This window comes from Peromyscus eremicus, chromosome 4 (assembly GCF_949786415.1).
Source record: "Peromyscus eremicus chromosome 4, PerEre_H2_v1, whole genome shotgun sequence".
NCBI classification, from domain to species: Eukaryota; Metazoa; Chordata; class Mammalia; order Rodentia; family Cricetidae; genus Peromyscus; species Peromyscus eremicus.
This window is the reverse complement of record NC_081419.1, coordinates 114,372,128-114,387,949: the sequence shown is the minus strand read 5'-3', so window position 1 is coordinate 114,387,949 and position 15,822 is coordinate 114,372,128. Positions and strand designations below refer to the sequence as shown.

Below are 15,822 nucleotides of genomic sequence, written 5' to 3'. Positions count from 1 at the left end.
AAGTGTGAATTGCAAAAACCATAGTCATGGCTATCTGGATTTTCCAAACACCACATGCACAGCTCTAAAAGAAGAGTTTGAGCTAGATGTGGTGGCACACACCTGTGACCATATTACTCAGGAGGTAAGGCAGGAATGAGTTCCAGAATAGCCTGAGTTATTGAGAGAGTACAACTCAAAAAAAAAAAAAATGAGATCCATGGCTAGGCTCCGGGTGGATCTCTGGGAGTCCAATTAGCGAGAATGAGGAGGGTTTATATAAGCAAGAATTGTTGAAACCAAGGTTGGATAAAGCACAGGGACAAATAGCCAAACGAATGGAAACACATAAACTATGAACCAATGGCTGAGGGGTCACCAACTGGATCAGGCCCTCTGAATGGGTGAGACAGTTGATTGGCTTGATCTGTTTGGGAGGCATCCAGGCAGTGGGACCGGGTCCTGTGCTCATTGCATGAGTTGGCTGTTTGAAACCTGGGGCCTAGGCAGGATCGCTTGGCTCGGCCTGGGAGGAGGGGACTGGACCTACCTGGACTGAGTCTACCAGGTTGATCTCAGTCCACGGGGAAGGCTTTGCCATGGAGGAGGTAGGAATGGGGGGTGGGCTGGGGGAAGGTAAGGGGGATGGGAGGGGGGAGAACAAGGGAATCCGTGGCTGATATGTAGAACTGAATTGTATTGCAAAATAAAAATAAAAATTTTTTTAAAAAAATTAGACACTCAAAAAAAAATGGCTGGGGGTGGGGAGTAAGGGAAGGCAGAGGGAGCATGCTATCTACCACTAACCGTGTCTGCACTGCTGTTAAATGTTAAACCCAGAAAGCAAGCCTCATTTGTCCTTCAATCCCTAGACCTCAGGTCAGAATGGTATCTACACCCCCACAAACACACTGCCTATACGTGACTGCCAGAGAGATAAACATCAGGATACAGGGTTGTATAATCCACACTCTGATGTCAGATGTACCTCATTTGTCATGATGTTCATGAAATTCAAAACATCAAGAATTCTGCAGCCAATGTATACACAAAGCATTAGGATCATAAAACTCAACAGAAATGAGGGACTCTGAGCAAGCTATGTAGAAACAAGAAAGCTAGTGAAAATTTACTATAGAGATGAAGTAGGGTATTGAGGAAATAGGGAGCCAAGAATACACTACTAGCTAGTTAAAACTGTGATTATGAAATGCATAAAACTACATGAAAAATGTTGAAAGCTTGGTGTAATAAATCAGGTCTGATCGTTAATCATAAAAATGTAAATAATATAATTGCTTAGAGACACATGATAAAAGCTAATCAATAATCTTTTTTCCTCCTTTATTGTGTTTATAATATTATTCATGCTCCCAAAGAACTATTTAAAAAGAAGGGGAAATGTTGCTTTGATAAATGATCAAACAGCTTGGTAAGGTAGCACATTCCTATAATCCCAGCACTCAGGAGCTAAGGCAAGAGAACCAAGAGCTAAAGGCCAGTTCACACTACATAATGAGACCTTGTCTCAAAAAACGAAGGAACCATAATAATAAATTAGGACCCATGAGGTGGCTCAAAGAATAAAAGAATTTGTCTCAAAACCTAATGGCCTGAATTCAATCCCCAGCACCTACATAGTATTAGAAAGGAGAACCAACTCCTACAAGTCATACATGCGCCTACACACACACACACACATAAGCACATACACACACACATTTTACACTAAATAAATGCAATAAAAATAGTAAGTAAATAAATATACAAATTAGGAGAGCTCTGTTAAACTAATAAAAAGTAGAAAATCTTCTTTGTCTGATTCTACTTAGTACAATTTTAATCAAAAGCCCTGATTATTAAAAACAATTTTATAGACTGATTCTACAAGCACCTCTTAAAGTGCCAACTGTGGGTCACAATGCAATGCACTGGGATTCCTAAATGGTTAGCATAGCCTCTACCCTCAGAACAGTCTAGATCTGAAAATGTACCATAGAGAGATGAGTATGTCATTTGGCTAATAGCACTTTAATAATAGTGAACTAGACAAAATCCTCTAAGTTAATTGTTCACTTTTATGGGTGAGTTCATGACCTCAAGTCTATCATCTCTATCAAGGACAAGACCTGCATGCTACCAAGCAGCTGTCTTGCTAGGCTATCAAATCAAACCCTCCTGATTCTTAGATTTTTATCATCAATCAATAGGAAAGCAGTCTGGTAATCCCTCCATACAGGGATCAAGTATCTACAGATACACATATTGGCCCAAATGGTGATATTTTATTTATACTAAAATGTGATTTGTATGTTAATAAATAAATTTGCCTGGGGGTCAGAGCTAATAGCAAGCCTTAGCAGAAGCTGGGCAGTGGTGGTGCATGCCTTTAATCCCAGCTCCTGGGAGGCAGAGCTAAGCGGATCTCTGTGTGTTCAAGGATACAGCCAGCATGGAGACACACGCCTTTAATCTCAATACCAACCATAGAAGACCTGGAGGTCTGTACAGACAGGCAGTGACTAGGAGATCATGTGGTTGGGTTTACAACCAATGAGAAGGCAGAACAGAAACACTATAAAAAGATAGACACATAGGAAGTAGGTCTCTTTTGGAGAGGTAGGGCAACAGCGACAGTGAAGGGTAAGGTTTTTAGCTCTTAGCTATTTCTCTGACCTCTTGGTTTTCATCTCTGTATTGGCTCTGTGTTTCTTATTTAATAAGATGGTTGGTTACATCTACAGGCCCACTACCAGGGAAGCCTGCCTATGCCTGAAGGATAATGCTTGAAGGAAAATTCAGTAGCTAAAGCAATGTGTGCATTTCTACTTTTTAACTTTTTTCTTTTTTTTTCTCTCTAAGTTCTTACTATGTAGCAACATATAATATAGAACTGAAAAAACACATATTTAATCCTATTTTAACTCTTAAACTTCTGAAACTATTTGAAGTGGAATTAAAACCAATTATGATCTCCTAACTGCTGAATACATTTCTTTTTCAGTGAGATGCCTCTACCAGTCTCCAATATAGTTTTCATATTAAAAGTTGCTTCTTCTGGGATAAAAGATAATTGAAAAACCAAAAGCTCAACAAAGGAGAACACAAAGCCAGACCAAATCTTTGTGCTCTTCCTGGTCAGTGAGGGTATCACATAAGTGGAATGCTCAATCAATTACTAAAAAGTTATAATCAGTAGTTTATTTAAAAATTATATAAAGCACAATGCTTCTATTTGGGAGATCCTCACCTTTGTTTCTACAATCATTATTATACTCCCCAGTGGCAGCAGCCTCTGATTCTGATGCATACCAAACTCTGATACAGTTATTGCTCTTGTAGTACTTACACAGTTTTCCTTTTGACTCAGTTCCCAAGGACTAACACTGGACTTGGTGACCACTGTCCTTGAAAAGTAAATATGAAAGCCCAAGTTCTTCAATGATAGGTTGCAGGTCTATACTATGTTCTGGGGAAAAGTGCCAAAGAATCAGAGGGGACTTGGAAATGATGCCAGGATGATTCACCCCTGAGCACCTCTAGATTATGGAGATATTACTTTAATAAACATGGTCATAAGAGTGATAGCCACAATTTGGCTGACATTTCCAATCACTGACAGCATCATGCTTCTTTGTGGGTTTCTGTCATCTCAATTATTTTTCACTGACTTTAAACTCTTTTTGAAGTTGCTTCGGGGGTTGAGAAATTATAAAAATACCCCTGTGTCCTTTCCTGGAGGTATATCATAGATCTTATTGATCTTGTATCCTATTCCTCATTTCTCAAATTTCGTCTTAGAAGTGATTTGTTACCAGCTTTCTTCAATCTTCTTATAAAATGTAACACTTCATGCCAGTGTGCAAGTAATCTCCCTCACACTTCACCCGATACTGTCTCCAAGCTTCAGATACACGGAGAAAATGACATACAGGGAGGGGCCAACCCCCTGGCTTTGACATCAGTCACTCTCCCACCTTCTGGTGGGTTCGTCTGTTCTGTCGCTTTTTACAGGACACATTTGCTTTTCAAGGATCAATATTCAATTTAACTTTCTATGCACTATAAATTAAGTCTTCAAAAAGTAAAGAAAATATGTTTCTCATTTTGAAGTTAATTTAAACAGAGGCAAGTCCTCAGCTAAGTTCCATTTAATGAAAGTCATCTTTGTGAATTCCAAAGTCAGAATGTAAGCTAAGTGCCAGGAAAAATTTCTTCTTTATTTCCAGAGAATACTATTTTAATCAATACTTTTTAAGTAAAATAATGAGCCTACTTAGAAATTTATAAACACTCAGAAAATATAAAATTATTTGCTTTAGGGAACTTTCTCCAATTCATTATCTCTTGCTATGGATGTCACAAAAAATGTGCTCTAGACCACTAATTTCTTTATATGCCAAGAAAAAACTAAAGTCATAAGACCATCTGATAGAATTTCTGTAGTTATTTCAGCAATGAAATTAAAATTAACAGATTCTTAAGTAAAATTCCTTACAGTAACAAATAAACTGTAGTTCGGTGTCATAATTAGACCACCAAACAATAGCATAACCTTTATTAGAGAATAATTAGATATACACAAATAGAATCAGAAGAGAATCCTGATTTATACATTGAAAATACTTATTTCTAAGTGTCCTTATAATGCTTAACATTGACTCTTCAACCCAGCCGTGCCAGACATGTTTCTGAATTAATTTCCACCTGCAAACCCATGGGATGAAAACTCTAACTGTGTGATAAATTAAGTTGCCAAACGAAATGGATTAGCGATCAGTGCAATGGCCTGATAGCTGTCAGATCCACTTTGGACTGGGATTCATCCTCTTGCTCCACCTGTTCATTAAGCACCAAGTTCATGGCAACTCCAGTAACTGATTGCACATGAATAAGCTGTGTATTTGGGGTGGGTGATATAGCTCTACTTATACATTCATTTAAACATAATTCCTTGGTGATTTATTCTGTTTTTAATCCCAGTAAGGAAACATTTACCTCTGGTTAAATTTTGGATACAACAAAAATGTAGTATGTTATAAAATTTAAAAGTTAACAAAGCAAAGCAAATCTCACCTAAAGGTCAGGAGAAGAGGATGGTGTCATTTATCATAATGTTTCTTCAAAGTTCTAAAAATCAAGTGAATGCTGGAAAGATCCTTGCCTTTGTACTGATAGTTTGTCAAAATAAAATATTTAAATCTATTCTTAGTATAAAGAAAATATTGTGTTCCTACAACTAGAAAACTAAACTAGAGAACAGAGAAAATATTTATTAACCTTCCTTTCTTCAAAATGGCCAAATTGTTCCTTATATAACACCAAATTTTATCAATCACTGTCAATCAAAAAGCTCCAAATTGGATCTACAAATAACAATACATATAAGAACTCTTAACCAAACACAAAGTTAATAAAAATCAGTAAGTTCCTCTAAAAATCCCCAAATTTAATGGATCACATGCCATAAAATATAAGAGTGGCTATGCTATTATTGATGTGCTGCTTTCCTTCACTGTTATTTATGGAGCCTAATTTTTATATGAACTAAAGACTGAAATTCAAAACTCTTCATATTGTCCTCCTATATGCATATAAACGGTGGGCTTACTGTAGAAAATTTAGTAAGCAAATAGTCAAATAGTATAACTCTATTCAGCTGAGAGAGCAAAATGAGTATCAGCCAGTTCTGCAGTCACAAAAACTGCAGCTCCACATAAGTTACAAATAATGAAGAAAAAATAACTGGGGAGAATTTTACTTTTTTTTAAATTGTATGTGTATGGGTGTTTTGCCTGCATGTATGTCTATGTACCATGTGCATGCAGTGCCTGTGGAGGCCAGAAGGGTATTAGATCTCCTGGAACTAGAGTTACAGATGAATGTGAGTCACCATGTAGGTGTTAGGAATAGAATCCAGGTCTTCTGAAAGAGCAACCAGAGTTCTTAACTACTGAGACATCTCTCTAGCAACCCTGGGGAAACTGTTCAACAGCAGTAATCATGCCTCAATGCAAAGGTTGTTCATAGAACACTTCATTTCCAACTCAGACCCTCTTGTTCTGTTATAATGGTATAGCTGAGCCTCAGTAACTTAACAAATAGAAATCTATTTCTCATCATTCTGGAGGCTCAGAAGTACAAGATCTGGGTAGGATCTCCTTGCTATTATAATATACAAGAGACATTATACAAAGAGGTTGAGAGTAGAGAATGGAAAGCCAGGGAATTAAACTCATTCTTTAGTCAGGAACCCATTCTCTCTACAGCCAAATAACTCTCTTGATAAGAGCATGAATCTATTCAGGAAGGCAGTCCTAATTTCCCCTTTGGCTAAATTAATAAATATTAATAAAACTTTACAAACATTCTATTTCATTATATAATTATTAAACTAAAATTTTTTAAGTCAAAGGTACAGTACATTCTAAACAAGATTCCAAAACAACTACATGCAAGGCTACCTGGAATCCTAACAACAGAGAATCATGGCCCTCCATGCCATTTGCAGACTTGGGCCAGTTTACAGACAGAGAACTCCTCAAAAGAATGGGAGAGTAGGTCCCCTTGAGGGAGGACTAGGCTACAACACCAAGGAGTTTTCCTTCCCCAAAGTACCATTCCCCAGAGGAATATATGTTCTTTTACCAGCGTAACTGTTCATTAGAGTAAAGGAAATACTAAAGCTTTGGGGGAGGCACTACACAATGGCTCTGGATTGATATTGATTCTAGGTGACTCCAGATAGAATTATGACTCTCTGGTTCAAGTATGGGTTTATGGAGTCAGATGATCAATGAAGGTTTAGCAGAAATCTGATTCACAGTTGGCTTGGTGGGTCCCTAAACTCATCCTGTAGTTATTTTCCCAGTCCTAGAATGTACAATTGGGATAGTTAGACTTAAGAATTGGCAGACTCCCTGCACTGGCTCCCTGGTCTGTAGAGTGAGTACTATTCTTGTTAGAGAGGACAAATAGAAACCATTGGAGCTGCCTCTACCAGAGAAAATAGTGAACCCAAACCAGCTTCACTTCTCTGGAAGTATTACAGCAATTAGTGCCTTTCAAAAGATGCATGGGTGGCTTTCCCATCTCATACTCCTATAATTCTGATATTAGGCCTATGCAAAAGACAATGGATCATGGAAGATGACAGCTCAAAAATTTAATCAAGTAGTAACTCCAACTGCCGCTATTATACTAGATGTGGTTTCCTATTAACAGACTGACATGTCTCCTGGGACCCAGTATGCAGCTGTTGATTTCACAGATGCTTTCTCTTCATACCCTTCCATAAGGACTAGTAGGCATTTTGCTTTCAGCTGGCAAGGGCAAGAGTACACCTTTACAGTTCTACCTCAAACCTATATTAATTCTCCAGTCCTATGTCAACACTTGGTTCACAACAATCTTAATCACTTTTTTCTTCCACAAGGCTTCATGACAGTCCATTATATCAATGGCATTACATGCTGATTGGACCAAACAAGCAAAAAGTAGCAACCACTTTGTATTCATTGGTAAAGCATTCGCACATCATGGGATGGGAAATAAATCAAGCCAAAATTCAAGGACCTTCTACATCAGTGAAATTTCTAGGAGTCCAGTAGTGTCGACATGTTGAGATAATTATTACAAGGTAAAATATGAAGTGGCTTTGGCCTTTCCTACTGAGAAAGAAGCACAAGGCATAGTAAGCCTATTGGATTCTGGAAGCAGTACACTCCTCACTTGGCTTAGTTACTCTGGCCCACAACAAGTGACTTGGAAAAATACCAGTTTTGAGGGAGGCCTAGAACAGGAAACAGCTCTTGAACACATCCAGGCTCCTGTGAAGGCTGCTTTGCCTCCTTGGGCCTGAAGATCCAGCTTCCCAAAGGTATTTGTTGTGGAAGTGGCAAACAAAAGTGCTGTTTGGAGCCTCTGACAGGCCTCCATAGCTGAATCACAGTAGAAACCCTTGTGATTTTGATTCAAGGCCTTGCCATTGTCTGAAGACAACTATTTCCTGTTTGAGAGACAGCTCTTAGCCCCGGATTGGGCTTTAGTGGAAACTAAATACCTGAGAATGGGCTATCAGGATACCATGCAACTGAGCTTCCCATCATAAGCTGGGTATTTTCTGACCCAACAAGCCAAGAAGCTAGATGTGTAGACCAGCAAGCCAGTATGAAATGGAAGTAGCACATATATGCTCAGGCAAGTGCAGGTACTGAAGGTACAAGTAAGTTACAGGATGAAGTTACCCAATTGCTTACGATTCCTATTCCCACTACTATTCCTTTTATTCCAAAGCATGCATCTATGACCTCATGGGATGTGCCCTGTGATTAGACAACTGAGCCGGAGAAGATCCAGGGATGGTTTACAGATGGCTCTGCATGTTATGCCGACACCAACCAAAAGCAGACAGTTGCAGCATCATAGTCCTTACTAGAATAACCCTGAAGGATAATGGTGAAGGGAAATTTTCACGGATGGATCTTCGGACAGTGCACATAGGTTCTTTGGTCTTCAAATGTGCACTAAAGGCCAGGAGTTCTCCAGGAATCCCCAGGCCTTCAACACCAGACTGAGACTGACCACTGAGACATTCAGCCTCATGGACGGAGCAGCTCTCCTATTCTTGGGCACACCAGTGTACAGACAACTACTTTTGAACTACCCAGGTCATACTGTGTAAGCCAATCTAAAAATTCCCCTTTCTATAGATAATCATTATATCAGTTCAGCTCCTCTAGAAAGTCTGACTAATATCAGGACTGTGTTACGATTTAACTCCAGGAGATGCTCTCTTAAAAGCAGAGACAGTGGAGGTTAGAAAACTCAAAGAGGAATTTCTTCGAAGCCATACATTATCTGTAGCAATTATTTTCTTTTGAGAATCATCTTTTAATTATTTGAAGGATTTAACATTTGTTTAGATTCTACAAATTTCTTAAGAGAAAAAACAATAAAGATTATAAAAACAAAGAAGTATTGTGCCCAGATAAGAAAGATTTGTTGGGATGTAAATGCAAAAGAGCAATGAAAATGATGGTTTAACACATCCCATAGCTTAGCAGTTAAAAACACTTTTTTCCTCTTGCAGAGAACACAGGTTCAATTCCCAGCAACCACACTGTGGCTCACAACTATCTCCTCCAACTCCAGTGGATCCAAATCACCTTTTCTGAACTTCTCTGGCACCAGGCACACAAGTGCTACATATATGTATATATACATAACAGCCACAGTTCTTACTGCAGAGTTTCAGAATTTGATGGCTTCTCTTGAATACAACTCAAATAAATATTCTAATACCTGAAACCATGGGGCACAGAATAAGTACTTTCAGTTGGTCACAAACCTACCTGTCAATGTACCAGATTTGAAAAGATCCAGAACACCTTACAACATTCCTATAAAAGTCACTTTTTTGGCTTTTGCGCTAAGGAGTATCATCTGCTGTTGTGGAAGAACTGTTCCTAAAGCCATTCCATTGTGCCAATAAAGCCACCTTGAATCAAAGGACAGAGTCAGCGACTGGCTGACTGGGATTAGCCATAGAGTTCTCGAAGGACTGAGGAGGTCTGCTAGAGAGGACAGGAAAAGAGAAGGGAGGATTTCCTGAGCATTTCGGGCAGTGGTTTGGGAAAAATGTTGAGAGTGGGACAGCCAATCAACTCTCTGCTGTCTTTGAATTTATCAAGTCTTTAATCTCAACTTCTGGCTCCTGAGTTTTTATTAGACTAGAACAATTTAGATACTCATTACATCAGGTGTCTAACACGTGGCATTATTAAACCATGCTGCCACTGCCACTGGTGGCTGGCTTTGTCTCCCTCCCCACAGACTCTCCACACCTGTTTTTACGCATCTGAGGTTTTTACATTTCAGTCTTTCTATGGCAGCCTTCAGCTGCTGCCTGCCCCAGCTCCAAAAGGCCTCTGGGGTTAGCCACCCCACCACCAGCCTGTGCCCTCACTTTTTGCCCCACAGCCCCACGCCCCTCTACACGCCCCCCCACCCCTACCCCCAGGTCCCCTTCCCCGGCCACCAACCCAGGCCAGCTCAGCTTGGGGCTTGGGCTTTTACTGCTGCCATCACTGCAAGCTGCTGAGCAGCCAGGCCTTACATCACCAGAGTTCTCTACCCAGCCTTGCTAAGCATGGTGGGTGGTCCTATCTCATGCCATGTTCCAGCTGCATGGATTTCTCCTATCAGTTTCCTCTTCAGACAGCTCACTCACCTCCCAGCACAGCCAGTGAGCAGGCAAAGTGGCCCTGGTGAGCCCAACCTCCATGCTAACCCAGTGGAACATCATCACTGCTGTTGATTACCCCCAGCACATCTCCACCTACACTGTCAGTGTCATCAGAGCCTGTAAGACACTTGGCAATTGTTAAACAGGGAATTAGATTTTAAAAGAAAAGAAAAGAAAAGAAAAGAAAAGAAAAGAAAAGAAAAGAAAAGAAAAGAAAAGAAAAGAAAAGAAAAGAAAAGACAATCTTTCTCATGTTAAGAATAGGAAATATCAAGTTCCAGAAGAAACAGGAGTGTGGTGTGAACATGGGGAAGCAAAAGAAAACAAGGAAATATGTGACTATGAAGCAAATGCTTAGTCTCAGAGATAAGAGACTTAAACAAAAGGATAGATTAAAGCCTAAAAAGAAAGAAAAGACCAGCGTACTAAAGGAAAGAAAAGTCCCCCAACATCCTTCCTGCTTATTTGAGTATAATACACAACTGGGTCCACCTTATCGCCTTCTCTTTGATACCAACTTCATCAACTTTTCCATTAAAGCCAAACTGGACTTAGTGCAGTCAATGATGGACAAGTGTATCCCTTGTATAACTGATTGTGTAATGGCTGAAATTGAGAAATTGGAACAGAAGTATCAAGTCGATTTGACCGACTTCCATGCACACACAAAGGAAACTATGCTGCTGACTGCTTGGTCCAGGGAGTCACTCAGCACAAGTGTTATTGTGTTTGTACTGGGGGGGGGGGCAAAAGGACCTCAAATGAAGAATCCGGAAGATCCCTGGAGTTCCTATCATGTACATTTCTAACCATCAGATACAACATTGAACAGATGCCAGATGATTATGGAGCTCCTCAGTTCTAATTCTTACTTGACAAAATTTGCTTGCCTTTCTTTGACCAGCTTTCTCTGTTGTCAATTAATTAAACACATTTTTGATGTTTTTTTAATGATTAAAAAAATAATAGGGGGCGGTGGTGGTGCACACCTTTAATCTCAGAGGCAGGCGGGAAAGGCGCAAAGCTACACAGAGAAACCCTGTCTCGGAAAACCAGGGAGTGGGGGATAATAGGAAATATCAAAATTTAAGGAGTTAGGACCATGTTTAATGCTACTACATGATGACCATAACTTCTAATAAATGTATGATTACAGAATCAGTCTTTTCATAACTTAAAGCAGTTGCCCATTGAAATCCTGAATAAGTATCTATGGTACGGTACATATAGTTTAATTTTCCAAACTCCACAAAATGAAACACATCCATTTGCCAAATTTCATTTCTTTGGATACATTTTAGGTTACTTCCTACAGGTAATGGAGTTTGGTTATACAAAGAACAAGTAGGATATTTCCTTATAATTTCCTTGGCTTGTTTGCCAAGTGATAGAAAAATCTTTCTTAAACCTTTGCTGTTAGCATGGTGTTTCTTATGAAATTCTGAGGCTTCTAGCTCATTTCCTACCAATAGTTGATCAATTTCATCATTACCTTGTGCTAGAGGGCCTGGTAGACCCGTATGGGATCTGAAATGTGTTATATACAAGGGATGATTTCCATTTCTAATCATTTTTTGTAATGAATAAATAGCAAAGTTAAATTTCTGAATCATCTGGAATAAGTTCAATGTTTTCAGTATTTAAAACAACTCTTTTTGCATATTGAGAATCAGTAACTATATTAAGAGGTTCTGAGAGATCTTATCATACCATGAGAATAGCATATAATTCCGACTTTTGAATGGAATCCTAAGGGCTTTGAATTACTTTACTTAAATTTCCTGACTTATAACCTGCCTTTCCTGATTTATTTGCATCAGTATGGGATTTAGGGGCTCCGGAAATTGATGTTCCACTTATTGTATGAGTGAGAATCCAATTAGTTCTTTTTATAAACTGAAGTCTTTTGCTTTTGGGATATTTGTTGCTAATCTCTCCCAAGAAATTACGGCAAGCTATTTGCCAGTGTTCATTTTCTGTCCACAATGGGGAAATTTTAGCATTAGTAAAAGGTACTACAATTTCTACTGGGTCAGTTCCTGTTAATTGGTGAAGTCTCAATTTTCCTTTCAGAATCAATTCAGAAACCTTTTCTACATACGTCTTTAATTTTTTACTGTTTGTGTGGCAAAAATACCCATTCTAAAATATTATCTTCTCTCTGCATAAGAATTCCTGTAGAAGAATGCATAGAAAGTATAATAACCAGAATACAACCAAGCTCTGGATCCAGATGATCCACATGTGCATCTTGCGATTTCTTTTATACCAAAGCCAATTCTTTCACAGCCTCAGCTTATAATTTTCTTGGACACTTTTAAGTCCTTATCATCTTGTAAGGTTTGAAATAAATTACTTAGTTCTTAAGTTGTCAATCCAGTTGTGGGTTGTAGCAAGTTAATATCTCCCAGCAATTTTTGAAATCATTAAGAATTTGTTATTGATCTCTCCTGATTTGTACTTTCTGTGGTTGAATCTTTTGTAAACCTATCTTATATCCTAGGCAATTAATAGAATCTGGTCAGTATATACAGATCATCCTATGTGATGCTACATTAAATGATGACTCTGCTTGCTGTGACCTCAGATTTTAGTCAACATCTCTGGCATACCCACAATTTGTGAATGGGAATTTGGAAGATGGAGGAAAAACTGAGCTGGATTCTGCATGGAGGCTGAAGCCTGACAGAGAGAAGGGCATCACAGTGAGGAAATAATGAAGCAATTGGAAACACCAGGAATTTACCAGAAGCATATTTTAGAGAAAGAAATGATCACGAGAATATACTCTTCTTTCAATAAAATCCTCAGAAATCTGGCAAGGGTATTAATCTCCTGAGGGCAACATTTTGTTTTTTAATAAACTGACAGAAAGAAGAAAGGCAGGAAGCTGAAGATTTAAGGATGCATCTCCAAAACTCTGTCAAAATACAATTCAGGAAATTATGCTAAAACAGGACAGCAAATATATCCTCAACCTCATGGTTGAAAAGAGACAAGGAACAAATAACTATGGCCACACTATATGAAGAGTGTTTTTTTATAATAAAATAATATAGTTATGGATCCAGAAAATTCACTTTTAGCCTCAATATTTTGATTTGTTCATCAGAGGGATGAAACAAGAATAACTTTAAATTTTTACTTTACATACTATCTTTGCATTTCCAAAGAGAATACTTGCTATATAGTTTGCATACAATGAATCATATCTATTTGGATCCAAGTCTATTTTCTCTACTACATCTAACCCATCTCTACATGTAGAAGAAACTATTCCTCTCTCACTCCAAAAGAATTTACCAAGACCCACAGAAATATTTTCCCTTGTATTTACAATTGTCTAGGCCTGACTGATAAGCACATTCTTTCTTATATACTACTATATAAAGAAGTGAGGGGAGGGAAGAGGAGTGGGGAGGAGGGAGAAGGGAAGAGAAGGAAAAAAAAGAAACAAGAGGGAGAATGAATTATAGATCAGTAGCAAGAGACCAGGCAAGGATATTTAAATCAAGATCATTTGAAACACTGAGGCATTCACCATTAACCTTATGGGCTATAAGAAGACACTAAAGGTGGCAGGCTGAACAAAGAGACAACATGATCATGTTGTCTGCATCTGGAGAGTAAATGAAGTTTCTGTTAAAGCATTCAGGACTCTATTGCCGTACTCTGGGTAAGAAATGAAGGTCATGTGCACTAAAGGAGACTGTCAAATACATGTCAGTGAAGTGAAAAGAAAATTAACATTCAAGAATGAAGTGACCAACAGTATTATGTGCAAAGAACATAAGGACAAGAACTGGGAAGATGGCTCAGCTCCCAAAGTGTTCACTGAGTGAGCAGGAGAACCTGAGTTCAGATCTCCATCAAAAGCTGGGAGGGGAGGCAAGCACTGCAATCCTAGCACTGGGAAGGTAGAACAGGAGAGTCCCTGGGCTTGCTGGCCAGTTACTATTGCCAAATTGGTGAGCTCCAGGGTCAGGGAACAACCCTGTCACAAAAAGTAAGGTGGAGAACAAAAGAGGACAATGCCTGGCATCGACCTCTAGACTTCACATGCACTCATGCATTCACATACCTACACATATACATGTGTGTGATCACACACATACTCATACATACACTGCATCAAAATTAAAAGAAAGAAAACAAGGACCAAAAGGAGTTCATAGATTCAAGAAGAAAAAAGGGAAGAGGTTATGGTAACAATTGGTGAGATGATTTTAATGGAAGCAGTTTTGTGGGAGACAGGTTGGCAGCATCCCAGAATGCAGTACACATTGACTAAGAATCCAAGGAATACTGGTGAAAAAGCAAATACACTTTGACTCTAGTTTTTCCGATCTAGCCCAGGCATGTCAGACTTGAGTTCTTGAGATTCTTCCAAATTAAAATGGACTCATACCAGGGTTACCCGCAAGTAAAGAGGGCAGAGATGTAGCTAACAGCAGTAATAGTTGTGAACTAGGAGGAAAAGCCCTGGATTTACTTCAGTTGAAGTACTCACTACAAAGTGAAATTGTTTCACCTCTGCTTCCTGTCTCCCCCTCAAATTACTCACTCCCTAAAGGGTCCTTCACACCACTCCCAGGGGAATCTGCGTAGTTCATATTTACTGCGCCTTTTTCCTCTGACAAACTCTTCAGACTCACCACTGCCTTTGGTTAAAAAGACAATCTCATCCCCTAAAGGTGAAACTTGAAGCACTTCATAATCCGAAGCCATCTGCACTTGCTCTATGCACACTCAGCCACCTGTGGCTCTGTAGCATACCATGCTCTCACCGCTTCCCTGGTTACACACTTTTCTGTTTGTCCTAGATACTTCAGATAAAAATCTAATAAAGAACTGCATCACGCTAGATAGCAACCAGCATGTATTTACCTCTGCCACAGAACTCGGTCTGTGGTTCACAAAATAGGCACTTGATAAATCTTTGCTGATTCTTTTGTCAAATGAAAATTTGTGCCCAAATGTTTTCAAGCATTCTTAGGAGGTAATCATGGTAAATACTGAATGTTTTCACTAGAAAAATGCTTCTTTAGGAAATCAAATTTAATGACACAATTAGTAATTGTACAATTCATGTTAACGCATATGTGATGTTTGGAAAACTACTCAGGAAGAAAACAGCTTCTCTAGCTAGAGTATCTGCTGCCCACTAGAAACGGATGCACACAATGGACATCAGAGGAATGTGGAATTCCACAGCTGACTGTTGAAGGCACTCCTGTGCTGAGCTTTCTCAGAGAAGAAAGCTGGAGTGAAATCCACTCCACAGCCAGCCATTAATACCTATGATAGCTAAATTACACCAAAGTGCAGATTATGTGTCACACTGAACTACATACTTTCCACATATTAAGTTATGATCTTCCTCTGACCTTTGCCTCCAGTACTATCCAATTTTATATGTGAAAAGACTATGGATTAAAAGACTGGATAATCTTCCTGATCTTTCTGATATTAGCAATTGATAGCAAGTGTTATAAGCACAGTGCCAACAACATAAATAAATGTGTGAACCCAGAGAAAAAAATGGGTATCCAAACAATGAAACCCACAAAATCAGAATTAACATTTTCCTAATTGTC

General features: G+C 38.9%; 1 protein-coding gene and 1 pseudogene across 2 annotated transcripts in view; one reads left to right on the top strand and one right to left on the bottom strand.

The window, feature by feature from the left end:
• Window positions 1-15,822, bottom strand: part of Macrod2 (mono-ADP ribosylhydrolase 2) — a 271,595-nt gene that overhangs the window by 193,992 nt on the left and 61,781 nt on the right. The gene's annotated exons all lie outside the window — the stretch shown is intronic.
• Window positions 10,531-11,090, top strand: LOC131909724 (rRNA-processing protein FCF1 homolog; annotated as a pseudogene).